Source organism: Lampetra fluviatilis, chromosome 24 (genome assembly GCF_964198595.1).
Source record: "Lampetra fluviatilis chromosome 24, kcLamFluv1.1, whole genome shotgun sequence".
NCBI classification, from domain to species: Eukaryota; Metazoa; Chordata; class Hyperoartia; order Petromyzontiformes; family Petromyzontidae; genus Lampetra; species Lampetra fluviatilis.
In genome coordinates this window covers 7,026,110-7,044,110 of record NC_136298.1, presented here as the reverse complement: position 1 = coordinate 7,044,110, position 18,001 = coordinate 7,026,110, and the positions used below count along the sequence as shown (strand labels likewise).

Below are 18,001 nucleotides of genomic sequence, written 5' to 3'. Positions count from 1 at the left end.
TTCTTCCATTACGAGTACGGTAAATTTCATGAAAGCGTGTTTAAAAAAAGTTTTTTTTAAATATTAGTTATTTTATACCTACGTGACTTTATCGAAAGAACCAAAGAGTATAGTCTATTAAAGGCTATATAGGGGATCTTTATCTTTGTAGCCATATTATGGACGTTGGGGGTGTCATATTATAGCGAATGGTTTACCATTTGTTTCGTGTTTAGATTACAGACAGGATTTGTGTACATTAAACCTACACAACAATTACAGTCACTGACTACTAAGCTGGTAGTGTCCCAGTTCAAAGAGATGTTTCAGCCCCACGTTCATTTGTTTAAGCAGGTGTTAATTAACTTATGCGACCAGCATTTAGTCTCGTCCGTGCCCTACTGTGTTATGCATCGGTACCGTCATCAGCATTTGTTGAAGCGAAAAAAACCCCCAACTCAGGTTCAGAAAATACAGTGTCCAAAATGTTTGAGCAGTGGTTCTTCACCTGGGGTGCACGCAGCCCCTGGGCGTGCGAGGTGCCCTTTCTGCTGGTGGGAGACATCGCCAATTTTTTTTCGAAGGTAAAAAATGATCGAAAGCACAAATGAAGCACGACCACGTAAGGACCACTACGTTCAAACCGGTGTCATTTATTAACACAAGTGACAGCCACGGTGGCTGCGACGCTGTTGGTAAAATCTTGATTTGAAGCTTTCGTGACTGCAGGAATCCATAGTCTTTTGTTCGTTCGGTTAAAGTCACGTAGGTAGAAAAAATAATAGATCACGACGTTTCGATTGCAACGCAAGCAATCGTCATCATAAAGTTGTCAGAAATTCTGAAGATGTTGAAAAAACGAAGACTCCAGTGCAATGCCATTTTGCGTATGGCAATATGAATATGTCGATGAACTAAATGCCAATGTCGAGGTCAGCTCGCCGCGAGAGGGCTGCAGAGAGAATTCCGTTAAGTTTTGCTATGGAATTCCATTGAAGGTGCGCAAACGAGTGGTTTACTCTATGGTGCAATAAGCCCATCAGATGGCGCTAGCAGACCACTTTATTTGTGTAAAGCGGCACCGACCAACTAAAGTTCGACGAGTTGAACATTGCTCGCGTTCAGCTTTCATAAAGATGTGGCATAAACCGCATTGATCTACATCCGGTGAATTCAAATAAAACTGATGTGAAATGTGCTACATGCTGTACATGTACATTAATAGTCATTGCATCATGTAGCTGTTCGTGATCAACTTGAGTTATCTGAAATCACTTAATTCTACTTTTGTTCACCTCTTTGCTCCATCATACAAATAAACGTTTCCATTCAGTGCATAGTACCCAGTATGACGTATGGATGCGAAATATAAACATTGACAAAGAAAATGGAACAAAAAATACGGACTCATGGATCAATTCATGATCGGAATTACACAGACAGAAAGTGGAACTTATTTCAGGGACGAAATGTAAATCTTGAAGAAAGTAAGTGGGCCGGGGCATGACAGATTATGGCTAGGAGTACTGAAAGCTGATGGACGAGACTAGTTAGAGAACGTCAGCGAAAGGAGGGAACATGCCCAAGTGGACGATTACTGTGGAAGTGGAGCGATTAAGTGAGTTGAATTGTCGCCTTTGCAGGACTAAGAGATAACTGCAGAATTAGGGGGGGCTTCAGTGCATGGCTAATGATGGTGATTAATTGTACGATTGATAACAATGGTAAGAGTGGATTTTTTAAGCCACCCTTGTTAACATTTAAAACACGATAAAGAGAAAGCCGGCTCTTTTCTGACATTAAGAGGAAAACAAGATCGAAGTTAGTTTTCAGCGAATTGTATGGTTTGGAACGAGAAAGATTGAGTGGGGTTGAGTAATGTCATTGCTCATAGTTTGAGGATGAGGGGTGATAGTTGAGGTAGAAATTAAAAACATTTAGCTGACGTTTCATGATTCTTCCAAGTGTGAACAATTGCCAGGTTATTCATATGGTAAATAAAAGGCAGATTGTGACAGTTTTATTACGAGCTGGGCATAGTGGTGCATGCCAATAATGGAGCAATTCGAATGCTAGGGGGAATCACGCAGATTTGTTAGACTCCCAAACCCGCTGGGGTGCATCGTGTGTGGTCAGAAGATGGAAAAAAATAAAATGTTCAGTGAACTGGTTCATGAGTTCCTCCGTGTGTGATCTCCCAGTCGATGTAGGTTTTATCCTGGTATTCTAGTTTTCTCACAAGCGAAAGGCTAATTAATAGCGATGGCAAAACTTCACAATTCATAACTCTCATGAAGAAAAGTCTTGAGGCTCATGAAGACATTCATGAATTTTTAAATGGCCTACGGATCCGAAACATCATCTTTTATTACTATTTGTACCGCACCTCTCATGTTCTACATCTGGAGGCATCAGAACAAAGGGGTATTTGATATAATAACAAGCGAATTGCTCAGTAAGGAAGTGATTGCAGACCAAATAATACAATGGGCAAAAATAAATGTCGTACTGTAGAGATAATATACACAAACAAATGTTAATACACACAGTTGAAAAGATGGACTATGCCGTTTTTGCCAATGAACATGTACATTTACAGACAACATGTGAACAAAAGCCGAAAAGTGCACAAAGATGCGTGGAAAAATGCACGCTTGCAATGACACTTAGATGCAGATAGCAACATATTAATTAAAGAACATATAAAGAAAAGTAGGCTTAGGTAGAACGTGTCATTGGAAAGGATGATTTGGTGGTGGTCAAGACCAATGCCCTACTGTAGGTAGCAGCCAAAATTAGGAAACACAAAACCCCGAGTGACGGTGAAGGCTTGGGGAGGCCCTCATCCAACAGTGTGTTGATGCTGGCTAATGATTATTACAATAATTATCGTCTTCCACAATATAACTCTAACGCGTAAAGTTACTAAGACGTGAGACGCTTTGTGCTCGCATATCGATCACAATCGTGGCAATAGAAAGCTAGGTGGAGGTTCGGAACACAACATGTGGAGTTTGGGGGCCAATTTGGGTTTCTCGAACGCGCGACCTCGGCAGAACCCCTAACAAATTCAGACGTCGGCGCCAGACTAAAACATTTGTGCTTTATAGATTGTAAAAAAAAAAGTGAGTGTTTTCTTTTATGTCCTTTTTACCCCCTTCTGCTTTTCCCCCTTCGTTCTGTATATTTTCAAATTTATGAACATTCGCGTTCAATGTGCTGCATCTCATGTCACGTGAGTTATGTGCGCGTGCACGGTATGAATTATCCTGTGCGCGCGCGTGCGTGTGTGTGTGTATACACAGTGTTGTATCAGTGCGTTTAAAACACGCGGCGTTTGTAGCGACACAGCTCAATTTTTACAATGCACAATAGGGTCTTGTAATCAGATAGTGTAAATATTGCATTTAATCTAAACACGGGTTTGCACTCTTGCAGTCAGTGCAATGCACCATGTCCAACAAAGACAAATTGTCAACGCAGATGTGCGTTTTAAATTCTCACATGCAATCAACATCAGCCACGACCTATCCACTGCTGGATGAAGGCGTCGAAAATCCTTCAGCAATTCATGATCCGATTTCATCATTCCATCTCGCGGGTGGACATCCTCTTGGGAGTGTTCAGACCCTTGGCTGTCAATCCTTCGTTAGTCTCGAACACTGCCTATCATCCCTCTGAGTAACTTGTCCTACCCAAGCCCACTCACTTCTCTTCGTTCAATGATGTTTAGACGTGTGTGTTGTTCTCCAATGTATGTGTTGCTCTCCACGTCACTCAGTGTAATTGCAGGCACGCATCTTCCTATCGATGTGTGCACACTTTTCAGCTTTTGCTCCATTCTAACTTTCAACAACCGTGTTTCTGATCGTCCATATGCCATAACAGGTAATATAATATACACAGGTGAAACATTTTGTTCGTAAGGAACATTGGTATATTGCTGTTCATAGTTTAAAATGTATAGAATACAATGGAATGAATGCAATATAATTTCCATATATGGTTAAATACAAAGAGTGAATTAACATTGTAATCACCAATACAGTACATATATACTGCATGTTATGATTTACAATGAATACATTTTCGTGATTTACTATGACATGTAAGTATGTTCAATCTTGATTTGAAGCTTTCGTGACTGCAGGAATCCATTCTCTTTGGTTCTTTCCGTAAAGTCACGTAGGTATGAAATTAAAAAAATCACGACGTTTCGGGCACAACACAAGCGTCCGTCATCAGGTGGGAAAGTATGATCTGCTGCTTGGGCAGACTGTTTTCTTTCAAACCTTTTATATATACCTACGTGACTTTACCGAAAGAACCAAAGAGTATGTAAGTATGTTATCGTATAGAATTAATATATAAGTTAAATTTCGATTTAAAGCTTTCGTGACTGCAGGGATTCATCTTCTTGGTTCTTTCGGCAAAGTCACGTATAAGGGAAATCATGAAAATAAAACATAATAAAATACAATTCTCACGACGTTTCGGCCACAACGCAAGCAGCCGTCCTCAGGTGAAGAACAGGTCATTCAGACGCTGTCTTTCCGACAGATCTGTTCTTCACCTGAGGACGGCTGCTTGCGTTGTGGCCGAAACGTCGTGAGAATTGTATTACGTTTTATTTTTATTATTTTATTATTTCCCTTCTACGTGACTTTACCGAAAGAACCAAGAAGATGAATATATAAGTTATCAGGTTGATACTTCAGTGGACTTGTGAATGCAATATTTTAAAATATATATGTTAAAAATAGAATAATTCTACAGTATGCACGCAATACGAGAATCCAAATTGAAATAAACAATGGTCCCCGTCAATACCACAATTTTGTGTTTTCATTATCCAATATATTTCAAAATTTAGTATAGTAATTTATCCCGTAGTCTCAAGGTCAATTTTCAAGAAGCGCTTTGAACTTTCTTGCAACTGAGAGGAAACTGAAGTGCCCAGAGAAAGCTCACGCACACGAGGCAATAACCAACAAACGACACACACAGGTCATAAAGCCACTTTGCTCTACTCGAAATACAACGACCTTTATTTTGGAGTTCTGCCTAGGAACCCGCAATGTTTATACGTTACAAGAACACAATAGTTTTGTTTTTTTATTTGGAGCCGCAGGAAGCACAAAGGTTAAGCACCCACGACTCATTGTATTGCAGACCTGGGCGGCTATTTTTAGGTAACCAGGAATGCGGTGGAGCCGAGTGCTTGGATAAGAGAAAAATTTCCGATCCTCTATGCCCACGGAACCTGGATCCCACACCTCTGCGTTGGTCAGCTCGCCCCACAACCATGGGGGGGGGGGGGGAATACTCGAGACTGGTCACTGGCGCCAAGCATGTGACAAACCGCGTGGCACGGGAAGGCGTCCCTCCGTCGCTTACATCCCGTCGCGCTTTCTTGCCATGGATTGAGCCCAGATATTATTCCAATATTAGCGACGCCCTTTGCTTTGCGCGTCACGCAAGTACAACGCGGCGCGAGGGGGTCGGGACGTGGAAGGGGCCGCCGTCGGTGACCTGTGAGCATCGCGCACGGCGCGCGCGCGGGTTCGTGCCAACATCCTCTGCCAGTGGTTGAGAAGAAGGTCACAATCGGTTGGCTTGCACGCGTGCGCACGCGCAAACGGACGCACGCGCACGCATGCACATTGCAGGGCACGTGAAAACACGTGTACACGTGTGCACAATATGTTTTTTGTTCTTCTAAATCTTATCCTATCGTCACGGAATTTATATAGCGCTTTAACCAAGGCCGTAATTATAATATTCAAATATGCTCAAAATGTCCCCCCAAATATATTACTATAAAATAGGTTTCTGTTTATATGATTGTGGTTATGGTTGTACTTTATTAATCCCTAATCTCTGCCATTACATACAATGAAACAAGAAAAGGTTAAACATTTAAAAACAGAGCAATGTAATACAGTACACTATTAGACATTATTGTAAAAAATAAATAAAAAGTCCATCCCATGTGTTAGTGATTTTTTTATATTTTAGGCAGGAAATTCGTTTTCAAATTGAGATTTTTTTTCTTGGGGGGACCCCCAGACCCCCTGGAAGATTTGGTCCCCCCCAATGTTGACTCCATGGCTATGGCCTTGGCTTTAACCAAGGCGCTTTACAAAGAATTGACAGCGGTACGGATGAACGTGATGGTGGAGATGAGGTGAGTGGAAGAGATGAGAGGAAGCAATGGGGGGCAAATTTGCGATGCGTGAATTCGGTGAAAACGAAGTTGATGACAGTAAATGACGGTGAATGTTCTGCAACATGTATCTATTGAATGATATAAATAAGCAAACACGCACAAATGAACATACAAGCAAACAAAACGAAGACAAAGGCACGCGCAACTGCACAGTTACAGTGGTACCTCGGTATACGTCGTTAATTCGTTCCAGAAGGTAGGACTTGTACCGAAAATGACGTATACCAAACGAATTTTTCCCATACGAAATACTGTATATGCAAACAAAGACAAAGTATTCTTTAGCCGCTTACACACTGATTGGCCAAGTGTTGTTTGCAAGCACCTAATAAGCCCAACCATCTTTGTCTGGTTTGGTTCGTGATTGCCAACGTCATTGCTCGAATACGTACAAATGACTTGCGTACACAGATAAACACAAAGATGCACAATACACATGCAGTGTTGGCATGCACCTGTAAACCCAGTGCTAGATTAAAACATAATTTCTTTAGAACTGATTTTGTGTTTAGTTGTCCTTCCTCCGCATCTCCAATTAGCACGGTTGGCTACGTACAGTGCGCAAGAAGTTCAACATACGTGCAAGGGTTAGTGGACCACGCCGACATTTGTTGCACTCCGATACACACACCCCATGGGCTGAAGTAATGGGACAGAACATGGATCCGTGAATCCATCTGTGACGACCTTAGTGCTATCCCATTGTGTGGACCATGGCTTTTCTCTGGGTCGTCTGGTTTCCTCTCACACAAAGCAAAACGCTCCTTATTAAAACGGAATTTGACAAGCATCCCAATGCAGAACCATCAGAATAAGAGTCTTTAGACTCATTGAGGCTTTATCTACTGTTCTACCTACGTGACTTTACCGAAAGACCCAAATAATATGAATTCCTGCATTCACAAAATCTTGAAGTCAAGATTTCAATGAATGACGTTACTACTTTTGATCACTATGATAAATGTGCATCACATAGGAAAATGAACAACCTCCGTATTGCCTTTTTTACATTCGATTGGACCTAGTTCTGTTAGAGAGCACCTATTAAGGCCACCACAGCACACGAGGGAGTGTTGTAGCCAGAACCACACCCACTACTGATGCTTAACACACTGCACCAGGTACTTATTAAAGGCTGATTCAACCTAGTTGGAAGACCAGAACCAGTGCAAATATTCTTTTCGCAGTGAGAAGGATTCAAATCGGGTTTCCCAGTTCGGAGTGCAGTGCATCACGGACGCACGCACGCACGCAGGCACGGAAGCGACCACGCGTACCCACCGTTAAGTTAATCTGTCAAGCCCGAGCTCCACATCCCAGCTACCGCCGCCCATCCACGTTTGCAGATCGTCAGGGATCAAGGTCACCGAACAAAACCCCTGGCCACGCCTCGCATTGTCGCGGGACAGCGCGCGTGATGAATGCTCGCGCGCGGGAAGTGACGGCGGGGGGGGTGGGGGGGTCAGAAACGTACGCACACGGAGACGGCTGGAGTCAGATGGGCGCACAACTCACTACGCCAGAACGGTCTGGGCTTTGGGTGGGCGGGTGGGAACTGGCGCGGAAGGAACTCGCCTTGTCTGACAGGTTTACAGGCCTCTTCCTCGGGGACTCGCTGTACTTCCTTTTGGATGAGACGCGCGTCCCTCGCAGCCGGCCAGCCACCGCAGCGCAAGACCTCCTCCCCAATGGGCTCGCAGTGACCCTGTTACAAACAAAGGTGGCTTTTTGTTACGTTTAACTTCTCGGTTCATCTGCAGGATCCAGGTGGGATGTTGCATCACAGGATTGGGAGATGTGGCGGTGGCCAAGGAATGCCTTCATCCGGGAGGGGTTTGACATTAGCTGATGATGATTTACGTTACCGATAAAGTGGGCAGTACAGCAACATCCATGATTGTACTGCACTTCTATGTTCCCACGTCGTCGTTTCCCGCCTTCACCATCCTGCGCTGCCCCGCGTGAAGCATGGCCAAATATCCGCCACAACCTGCACGGCATGGGGCAGTCCTCATCTAGCAGTGGATTAAATAAGTCGTAGGCTATTGGGGCAAGTTCTGTTAGCAAGCGCATACTAAGCCCGCTCTCGGTTGCCCATCCGGTGCTGGCGTCTAACAGGCATGTAAGTCGTCATATCAGGCGTAGTTAAACGTGGGAAGGCGAATGGCAATGCTACACTGGTTTGTAGACGGTAAGACGTCTGAAAGCAATGGGTGACCCCATGCAATCTAGTTTATTTCCAGAATTAATGTTAAAATATCTCGGGACCTCAAGGTCACCATGTCCAGAGCATGCGGTACACTGTGCACAGTCAGTGAACCGTCACACTCTGGTGCCTCAGGCCCTGCTCGTGGCAACCTTCCACCTCTTGTTCTTTGGAAGTTAATCCAAAGAAATCACTTATTTTAAATCAAATGTTCACTTGTAATTTTTTTTCTTTAAGCCCCCCCCTAAGTGTGTATTTCAGCGCACCTCTCCCCAACAAATGATTTCATCTGCCGCTCATGCTTGTTGAATCACTTTGAGCGCATCGATCAACCCGGAGCGCAATCCGCTGCCAGGGGGGGAGAGGCAGGTCTGAATCATTAACGCGCAAACTCATTCATGCGCTCACTCATCCGTCCATTCATTCATTCATTCGTCAAATTTCTGTTTTCCCTAGTTTAATGAATGGTTCACCCCCGATCCCCGCCTCCTTGTCAAAGCGTTCCGCCTGTGGAGGTGAGGCGAGACACTTTCCACTCACGCGGCCAAGGAAACGCCTGGACCGAGTTCGTGCGTGGTTCGCATGACCGCCGCCGCTTGCGTATGTCAGCTCTCCATTGTCCCACGCCGCTTGGCTGATAGTGATATTCTGGTCACGGTGAAAAAAAAATTCTCAAAAATAATAATAATTAAACATCCACAACTGAAACGGGGGCATCTGTTTCCTTTACAGTATCGCAGTTTATGCGATTTGGAGAAACGGACTTTAATTTACAGTTTTTTGTGACCACATGCAATATCCCTCAGCACCACACCCCTGATATAAATAGCTGCGGCCAACTTCACATAAACATAGCATTCATTGGACACAATTTCGTACATCTGATAAAGGTCGCATAGAAGTGGTGGGGGAGTGGTGTAGCGCTTAGAGCACTGGATGTAAACACAGTGACTTGAGTGCCTTCGACGGCCATGGTTAACATCAGTGGCGAGTGGATATCACCACCACCACCACCTAATATTTAAATCGCGCTTCCTATCCAGTATAGTGACAGCTGCCCCTTTGTGGCACAAGGTGAATGCATCACCGGCCTGCAAGTGAGCATTAGTCTGCCAGCCAGGGGGGGCGATAGTGCATTGTGGCGTTATCAATTAAGTCATTTGTGAGTGTTTTTTTAAATCAAATTTAAACCGTGACGCCACCGCACACGGCTTACTTTCTTGTTTGCTCGAATAAGGTCGTGGGGAATGGCACGTTAACTATGAAATAGACGGTGTGTGTATTCATAGTTAACACACTCGCAAGATTTACCAGGGTGGCAGCCGGACTTGAACCGCGGACCTCTGCTACAAGCGGCCATCGCTCTCAACACCACCTCCCGCCTCTCCCTCCTTCAACCAGCCTGCACTGAGCAGTGTGGTGAAGTATGGTGGTAGAGACTGGTGAATATGGATGGATGTGAATTTGGTTGGATGCGAATGTGGTTGCCATCTTGTCAAAAATTGATGCTGCCTCTCTTGGTGCCTTCCTGGTCAAATGTGCCTTGGAAGCACCGCTTGCATTTGAGAAAAAAGTATCAGAAAACATGGGTGGCCCAAACACACAGGTTACACAAGCAACACTCGCAGCACCAGCAGCACCACCAGCAGCACCACCAGCAGCAGCACCATCAGCAGCAGCAGTACCACCAGCAGCAGCACCACCAGCAGCAGCACCACCAGCAGCAGCAGTACCACCAGCAGCAGCACCAGCAGCAGCAGCACCACCACCAGCAGCAGCACCAGCAGCAGCACCACCAGCAGCAGCACCACCAGCAGCAGCAGTACCACCAGCAGCAGTACCACCAGCAGCAGCACCAGCAGCACCACCACCAGCAGCAGCACCAGCAGCAGCAGTACCACCAGCAGCAGCAGTACCACCAGCAGCAGCAGCACCAGCAGCAGCAGTACCACCAGCAGCAGCAGCACCAGCAGCAGCAGCTACAAAAAGGAACGAATCAAAACAGCGTCCATTAAAACGCAGCAGCCTCGCCTCGCTGAGTGAAATGATGTTGAGACCAGTGCCTGATCTACTGAGCAGCTCTCCCCAAAGACCCCACTGCCCAAAAGTTAAAACACTTTCGCGGCCGTGATAAACAGGCCAAGGCACCTGCGCAAATGCATCGTTACGACCAAATGGGTAGCGCGTGTCAGGGTTCTAACGTGGACTGAACACGCGCTATCCAGCACCTGTCTGGCAGCATGTGGAGTGACACCGAACAAACATGGATTTAATTGCAACAGATGACTATTATGCGTAGAAGGCGTACATGCAACTAAGTCATCGTATCAGTATCATCATGAGCCATGGTCTGTCCACTGCTGGATAAAGGCCTTCTTCCATCGTCACCATCGATCATTGCCTTATGATGCCACAATCCATCTCACTCCTGCACATGAGCTGGTTTCATCACCTCCACTACGCATCGATCATTCTCGCGGGTGAATTGTCTCATTTGGCTGCCGTTCCAAAACCAGTCAACATTTATTTGAGTGACGCACCATGCTCCAACCCCCCTTACTTTTCTTAACAGCCAAACCAACTTGCATTTGTTCTGCAATCCACGATGTTCATTGGTCTGCCACACGGTGCAATGCGCACCCATCTCAATGCTTCTTTGCAAACTTTTCAGATTTTGTTTCACGTTGTTCGCCAATAATCATCCAGGCTTCTGATCTCCGTGTCCCAGCCGGCGATATGCACTCACGGGTGCACTTCGTTCTCCAGGCGCATTTGTGTGCTACTTTCAACGACAACATTTTTGACGTAAAAAAAAAATCAATACGTCCTGATTGTATTCAAATCTTCACGTGATTCGCCGTGTGCGAGTTGGTGGTCGAGCCGTGGCGCGGTGACGAACGCACTTCCACAACGCGCACAGCACGCCTGAGTTCGAGTCGCAGATCTACTTTACCCCTCGCTCCCTCTCCACCCCGAATCCGTTCCCTTCGGCAACCCACACTGATCAGCTTCAGTGAAGTATGATTAATTAGTTTAACACGTATGCATGATGAATTAACCCCCGGCCACCGACGTGCCACGAAGAGGCCTTTGTCCTGAACAGGGCTGTGCAATGTACATATGTCGATGTGTGTCGCTACCGCGAACTATATTTGGCGACAGTGAGTGCATCCAGTGGCCACGAGGTTTATCTTTCCATGTCAACACGTGAACAGCGCGTGGAATTCACGTGCGAGTAGACAGAATGAATTGGCTTGGAAACGTGAGCCGCGTCCGGTCTGTGAGTGTTGAACTCGCCCTTCTCACGACCAGGGGCAGGAGTTCACTCGAGCAGGTGCGACAGGTGGGCCTGTTTGTTTGTGTTTCAACGCTTTCCAACGCAAGTTGAAAGCGTTCGTGCATTAGCCCTGCCCGCCTGTCTGTCTCGTGAAGATGATCCAATGAGAAGGCAACTTTAATATAAAAGTAATATATCGCAGAGCCGGTATCATAGCCCAGTTGTTTTTTCTCTGCCTGTGGATGTGCTGCTTCATGTATGTATGTATGTTGAACTTCTTTCGCACCGTACGTAGCCGACCGTGCTAATCGGAGGCGCGGGGATGGACAACAAACTAAACACAAAACGCTGTTCTCAAGTTTTCTAAAGAAATGCACGCCTGGTGTGAGGGCTACCGTTGTTATCGTTCATTAAATATTTTTTAGGACAAAATGCAGGTTGGAAGGCGTTATAGAATCCATGCGTATGCACGGATTTTTCTTTTTTTTTGCTGTTTGTTTATGCTTCAAGTTCTGCGCAGACTAAACCAGACACTGTGACCTGTTTTTTTTTTTAAATCAACATTCAATTGTAGCGCCACAGCTCCAGGCCATACAAAACGCAGCGCCCACATTCGTAACTGATCCTGCTGGGCTGTGGGTCTTGCAGGAAGTCTGCGTATTGTTCATCAATAGCCGAGCAATGAAAACAACACTGATTACCCTTTATCTATTGTGCCATCAACAAGGCAAAGCGAGAGCCCGGGACGCTCGCAGAGGCTGATACGAACTCAAAAGCAATCCACCTGCTGATGGTGGCAACGGAGGAAGAATAACATGGTCGGGTAAAAATCCAAAATATCCAAGTGCCTCGATTGCTCAGCCTGTGACCAAATGTATCCTCAATTATGTTCGAACTCATTGGATCTCAGAAGCTAAGCAAGGTGAATATCCAGTTAACACTTGGATGGGTCACCACCAGGGCTTGCCAGGTGATGTCAGCATGGGTCTGCAAAGGTGGCAGCAGATGGCAGCGTTGAGTGGCACCCCAACGTGTGCGTGGAATTTCTCCAAGTGCTGCGGTTGATCCCCCACCTGCCAAACATTCACGAATGGCATTGGCCAATGAGATCAGCTCGTGCGCAGGAGCTATGTTGGATCTCTGCATGGAAGGGGGTGGCTTGTGAAACATTCATCCAGCAGTGGATAGCTAATTGTTGCTACTGATGATGATGACGACAGAGATAGGGCAGTGGGAGGCGGTGGGGGTGGAGGCATTGGGAGGAGCGTGGCTTCGAGAGCAATGGACACATTTAGAGTGTTCCATTTTACTCTGGAGGGATGTCCCTTCGGGGTCCCAGACTAAGTGCTTGTTATGTGAGACAGCACCGCTCTGTTGTCAAATCCCCTTGTTTTTACACATTTGCCTAATGTCAGGAGTGGCCTCACATGAGTGTGTGCGTGCTCGTACCCATTGGGCACGCCATGGAAAATTTCAGCTTTTAAAAAAAAATTCTGCGTATTTATCACATGCAGTGACAGGTTCAGACACCAACTGTTGTCGAGTTAAGTTCTTAGCCATAACTAACACCAGTGACGATTATCTGAACCGGTAATGGGCCTCCCCCTTGGTCGACTCAGGCCCAAATGAGTACCTACTGTGATGTGTAAACATCACCACTGGGGATACAATGGTGGCTGGGCCTGGTGTTGGCCGTGCCGGCCTTCATAGGTGTACGCGAACAGCACTTGCCTTAACAGTCTGCTAAGGCTAAAAGAGGATCTTTGTCTTCTTTGTGTGCGTGTGCCAGTGTCTGTGTGTGTGTCAGTGTGTCCACGTGCACCAATGTCTCGTCCAGTCGTAGCGCGCCACCGAGCACGCTGTGAATGCCGGAGTCAAATTGCTTTAAATATCCGCCTGCACAATACATTACGCACACACCTGCACGTCTGAAATGTCAGCCCGTGGCATATCATTAATCTCGTTGTTCCCTACACCACCCCCCCGCTCCTGCACGTTGTTTTGTAAATGATTCAAATTGACATCACGAGGAGCTAGGCTTCGTAAATGATGCCGAGTGACGTGAGCGACACTGACTTTCAGAAATCCCGCAATTGCACTCTCACGGAATGTGTACGCAGGTACGGGGCGCGTGCGCTGCACACAGCTGTGAAAATACGCCACGTGGGATGTCCCGTGTAATAACTCTGGGCAAATGGGACGGCGGTCTAAGAGCTCTCGGCTAACTGTCACCACGTGCTCAATAGGACATCCGCCGCGGAGAAGGAGCGATGGAATCAAGTCGTGTTCAGGTGCTAGATGGATTTGCTACATCGCTTATGGCATGGGGGAGGCCTTCATCCAGAAGTGTGTTGATCATGATGATGATGGATGCATATCTTATCCAGGGGAAAAAAAGTATTAGTCCCTTGACCCTGGCCAGATATTTCACTTGTCAGCACCACCTGCAGTGGCAACGCTTTATTGATATGGATGAGTGGGTTATCACATCATACGTTATTTTTGTTGTACAGGTGGTGTTTTCGTAAATTCGAACAACGGCAGGCCAGTCAGCCAGTGCCAATAAACCCCCCAGTTATTATCTTTTGTTTTATTACCCTGTTATTCGTGAACGTTCATGTTGAACAACGTTGGTGCTATTAAAACATTTTTGCCATCTCAGGTGTGCACCAAAATCCTCCTGCTTTGCCCCCACAAACTGCGACTTGGAATTCGCATGCGCACGCAACTGACGGGCGATTTGCCCAAACCTCGATGAGACACGCTTGCAACAACCTCACCTTATCAATAATCGCCCTTGCGTGTAGGCCACAGACTGTTGTCACTACGGCGGCGTTGTCTCGATCTCCCGTCACTTTTTTGTTGTTGACGCATTCCTCCCAACAAAGCGTGGCGTGCAAAGGGCTCGCCAAACAATGCTGGGTCAATGGGGAAATGAATAGACCGTCGCGGGGGTTTGGAAATCGAATAATGCGGGTTCCACTTTCCTCCACCGCCGCGTTTGTGTTTGGTCTCTCCTGGTGGAGCGCTGCTCTCTGACTTTCGCAGTGCGAACGTGACTGTGCAGAACTGATATAACGTTGAGCGTATTTCGCACCGTGCGTAGGCAACCGGTTGGCACCGTACGGTGCGAAAGAAGTCCAACATACATGGCAAGTTTCCAGGCGGTGTACGTTCATGTGGTCCATGTCAAATCACTTGGTTTTTGAGAGTTGTGGAATCCAAGCGCTGTACACTGATGTGCAGATATCATCATAATTATCGGCTCAAGTTTAAGTGCATTGGGTCCGTATCTCATTCCTTTGAAACCCCTAGCCTGTTTTCTTGTGGAGAGGTGAGTTTAAATAAGTCTTAAAATTTCGGGGAGAAAAAAAAACTGAAAGCAATGCCAATGTTGATTTAAGCCTACAGATTGACCTCTTAAACCACTGAAACGGTTTTTAGTGAATTGGATCACATACGAGAAATGTGCTTGCTTTAAGACACCTTCCTCTGCCGTTATGCTATGCCCATAATTGTTGTAAATGAGTCATTTGTAAGAGATGGCCAGAGATTTACATATGCTTGTAGACATACGTTCGTGCAACCCACATCGACAAACGCGCGGTGAATTATCGTCAAACAAACCCCCCCGTGACCAACAGGGTGTGGGGGAGGCCTTCATCCAGCAGCGGATTTATAAAATAGCCTTTTAACTTTTTTCTCTCTCTCTCCATACAATGACATACGTGCAACAAGTACATCACACAAATACATTACACGCAGATTGCACACGCAACGCGCAATGTGCACATGCATATGTTGTACAATGTCACGGCTCTCCACCCCGGGAGGCATGTTTTCTTTGGACCTGTCGTTACCTCTCTCCGATTTCGGCGTTTGTCGATATCCGTCTCGGAGTCCCAGGATCCCTACCCCCTTAACCTCCACTCCCATTGCACCCCCCCCATCACCACCAACCAGCAACACAGCCGTCTCCTGACTCACCCCCCCCCCATTCCTCCCTGCACCGCCATCTCGACCCATCGCGTCTCGTCTGCTCACCGCAACTGTTCAAACAACATCCCTTATATGCCTATTCTTTGGGTCTTTCGGTAAAGTCACGTAAATAGGTTCAAATTAATACAAATAAAATAATCAAAAAAATACGATGTTTCGATCACAACACAAGCGATCGTCATCAGGAGGAAAACAAGACTTATCCTTTATGCCTTTAGCATTTTCAAGAGACTTGCCATCCCATTAAAGTGAACATTTAAAATAACCCAAAAACGGTCTGTTTACTTTTCATTTGTATTTACGACTTACTTTCTTATGGTATTCGTTGCGCACAATCACACTTTAATCTGTGCGCGGTTGCAATTTACTTTTCACAGTCGGTGTTAGTCGCTGAAGTCGTGACGGGGGTGTCTTTCTGTCATCCCTGTTGCTCTGTGCCCCCTGTACCGGTGCCGTTCTGTTGTAATGTGCACTGATGCCTACTTTACTGGGGGCGATATTGGCACGTAAATTGAAGATTGATGGAAGAGACACACAAAGGACCCCAACGAGGCTCACGGTAACAGGGCGTTTTGCACTGCACGGTGGCATAGCGCAGTGGCGAGATGTTAACTACCTCGCCTGGTATAAAGGATAGTCGTGGGTTCGATCCCGACCCTTGACGCCTGCTGTAGATTTGGAGTTTGCGTGTTCTCCCCGTGGTCGCGTGGATTTTTCTCCGGGTCCTCCAGGTTTTCCCTCCACATTTAGAAACGTGCGCTTAGAGTTATTTGGCTGCTGTAAATGTCCACATGATAAGCTACTTCGTTGAGCTATCATTTGTGGCCAGGTCGCTTCTGAAAAATAACTACATAGCTCAGTGGACCTTACCTGGTAAAATAAATATAGTTTATCTTCTTGGTTCTTTCGGTAAAGTCACGTAGAAGGGAAGTAATAAAATAATAAAAATAAAACATAATAAAACAATTCTCACAATTTGTTTTATTATGTTTTATTTTTATTATTTTATTACTTCCCTTCTACGTGACTTTACCGAAAGAACCAAGAAGATGAATCCCTGCAGTCACGAAAGCTTTAAATCGAAAAATATAGTTTAGTTTGGTTTTGCATCTGATTCGTTGAACCGGAACATTGTAAGAAGGATTGCCATGCCCCGCACTTGCACACGAAGAGGTTTTTTTTCTTCTACAAACGGGAATCGCAGAGCGTACAACAGGGTACTCTATGAGTTTGTACAGTCGGACAAAGTTAAGTCTTCAGGCCATATTAAGGGACAATTGCCAGCCTTGTCATATCGCACATACGCACAGCTTGTATAAATCGCGATGATATACGGTTTATTGGTCGCCATAACCGCGTTTATGTTTACGCTCTGCCATGGCGTCGGCTGAATTCCCCCGTGGTTAATTATACAGCTGAGAAACTCCCAGTTGTATTTACAAATAAGCTTTGAAAAGCCACACACACACGCGCACACGCACACGCACGCACTGTTGCCAATGGCATACACTCTCAAAAAGGCACGTCGACGAGACAAGGACACGTGTCACAGATACACGACGCGGGACTGAATCTTGCAACCAGCCACATGTTGTTCCCAGTCCGAGTATGAGTAGAGCTGCAAGCCACGAGATGTCCCGCTCATTGCACCTCTGGCAGAAGGACTTCCACTTCAGAGAGCACGTCTACTGAGTATGTTGCGCCTACTCTGCCACTCTATCCAAACATCTTGGAAGAGGTGGACGTGTCCACCACACTTTAGCCCACCGCACGCGGACTGTCGATCGACAAATAGTGGTGCGCACGTTTATACTGCTGTGTGGGCAGAAGCGGTGGGGGTGGATTTACGAAATTTGCGCCGTTATTTCGCCACGGTGGCCAGAGGGCACCACGGTGGCGAGACGTTAACGACCTCACCTGGTCTTCTTGGTTCTTTCGGTAAAGTCACGTAGAAGGGAAATAATAAAATAATAAAAATTTTACATTATAAAATCATTCTCACGACGTTTCGGCCACAACGCAAGCAGCCGTCCTCAGGTGACCTGCTCTTCACCTGAGGACGGCTGCTTGCGTTGTGGCCGAAACCTCGTGAGAATTGTATTGTATTGTTTTATTATTTTATTATTTTATTATTTTATTATTTTATTATTTTATTATTTTATTATTTTATTATTTTATTATTTCCCTTCTACGTGACTTTACCGAAAGAACCAAGAAGATGAATCCCTGCAGTCACAAAAGCTTTAAATCGAAAAATAATAATTATAAACACACGACTCCTATTTATTTCTTTGCTTGGAGAAAGAAGATA

At 45.8% G+C, this 18,001-nt stretch overlaps 1 protein-coding gene across 1 annotated transcript in view; it reads right to left on the bottom strand.

Moving 5' to 3' along the window:
- LOC144941104 (neutral amino acid transporter 9-like) overlaps positions 1-7,526 on the bottom strand; it is a 30,776-nt gene extending 23,250 nt beyond the window's left edge. The window contains exon 1 of the mRNA XM_078867589.1: positions 7,490-7,526. The gene's annotated coding sequence lies outside the window, so the exon portion shown is untranslated. The remainder of the gene's footprint in view (positions 1-7,489) is intronic.
- Positions 7,527-18,001: the final 10,475 nt, after the last annotated feature.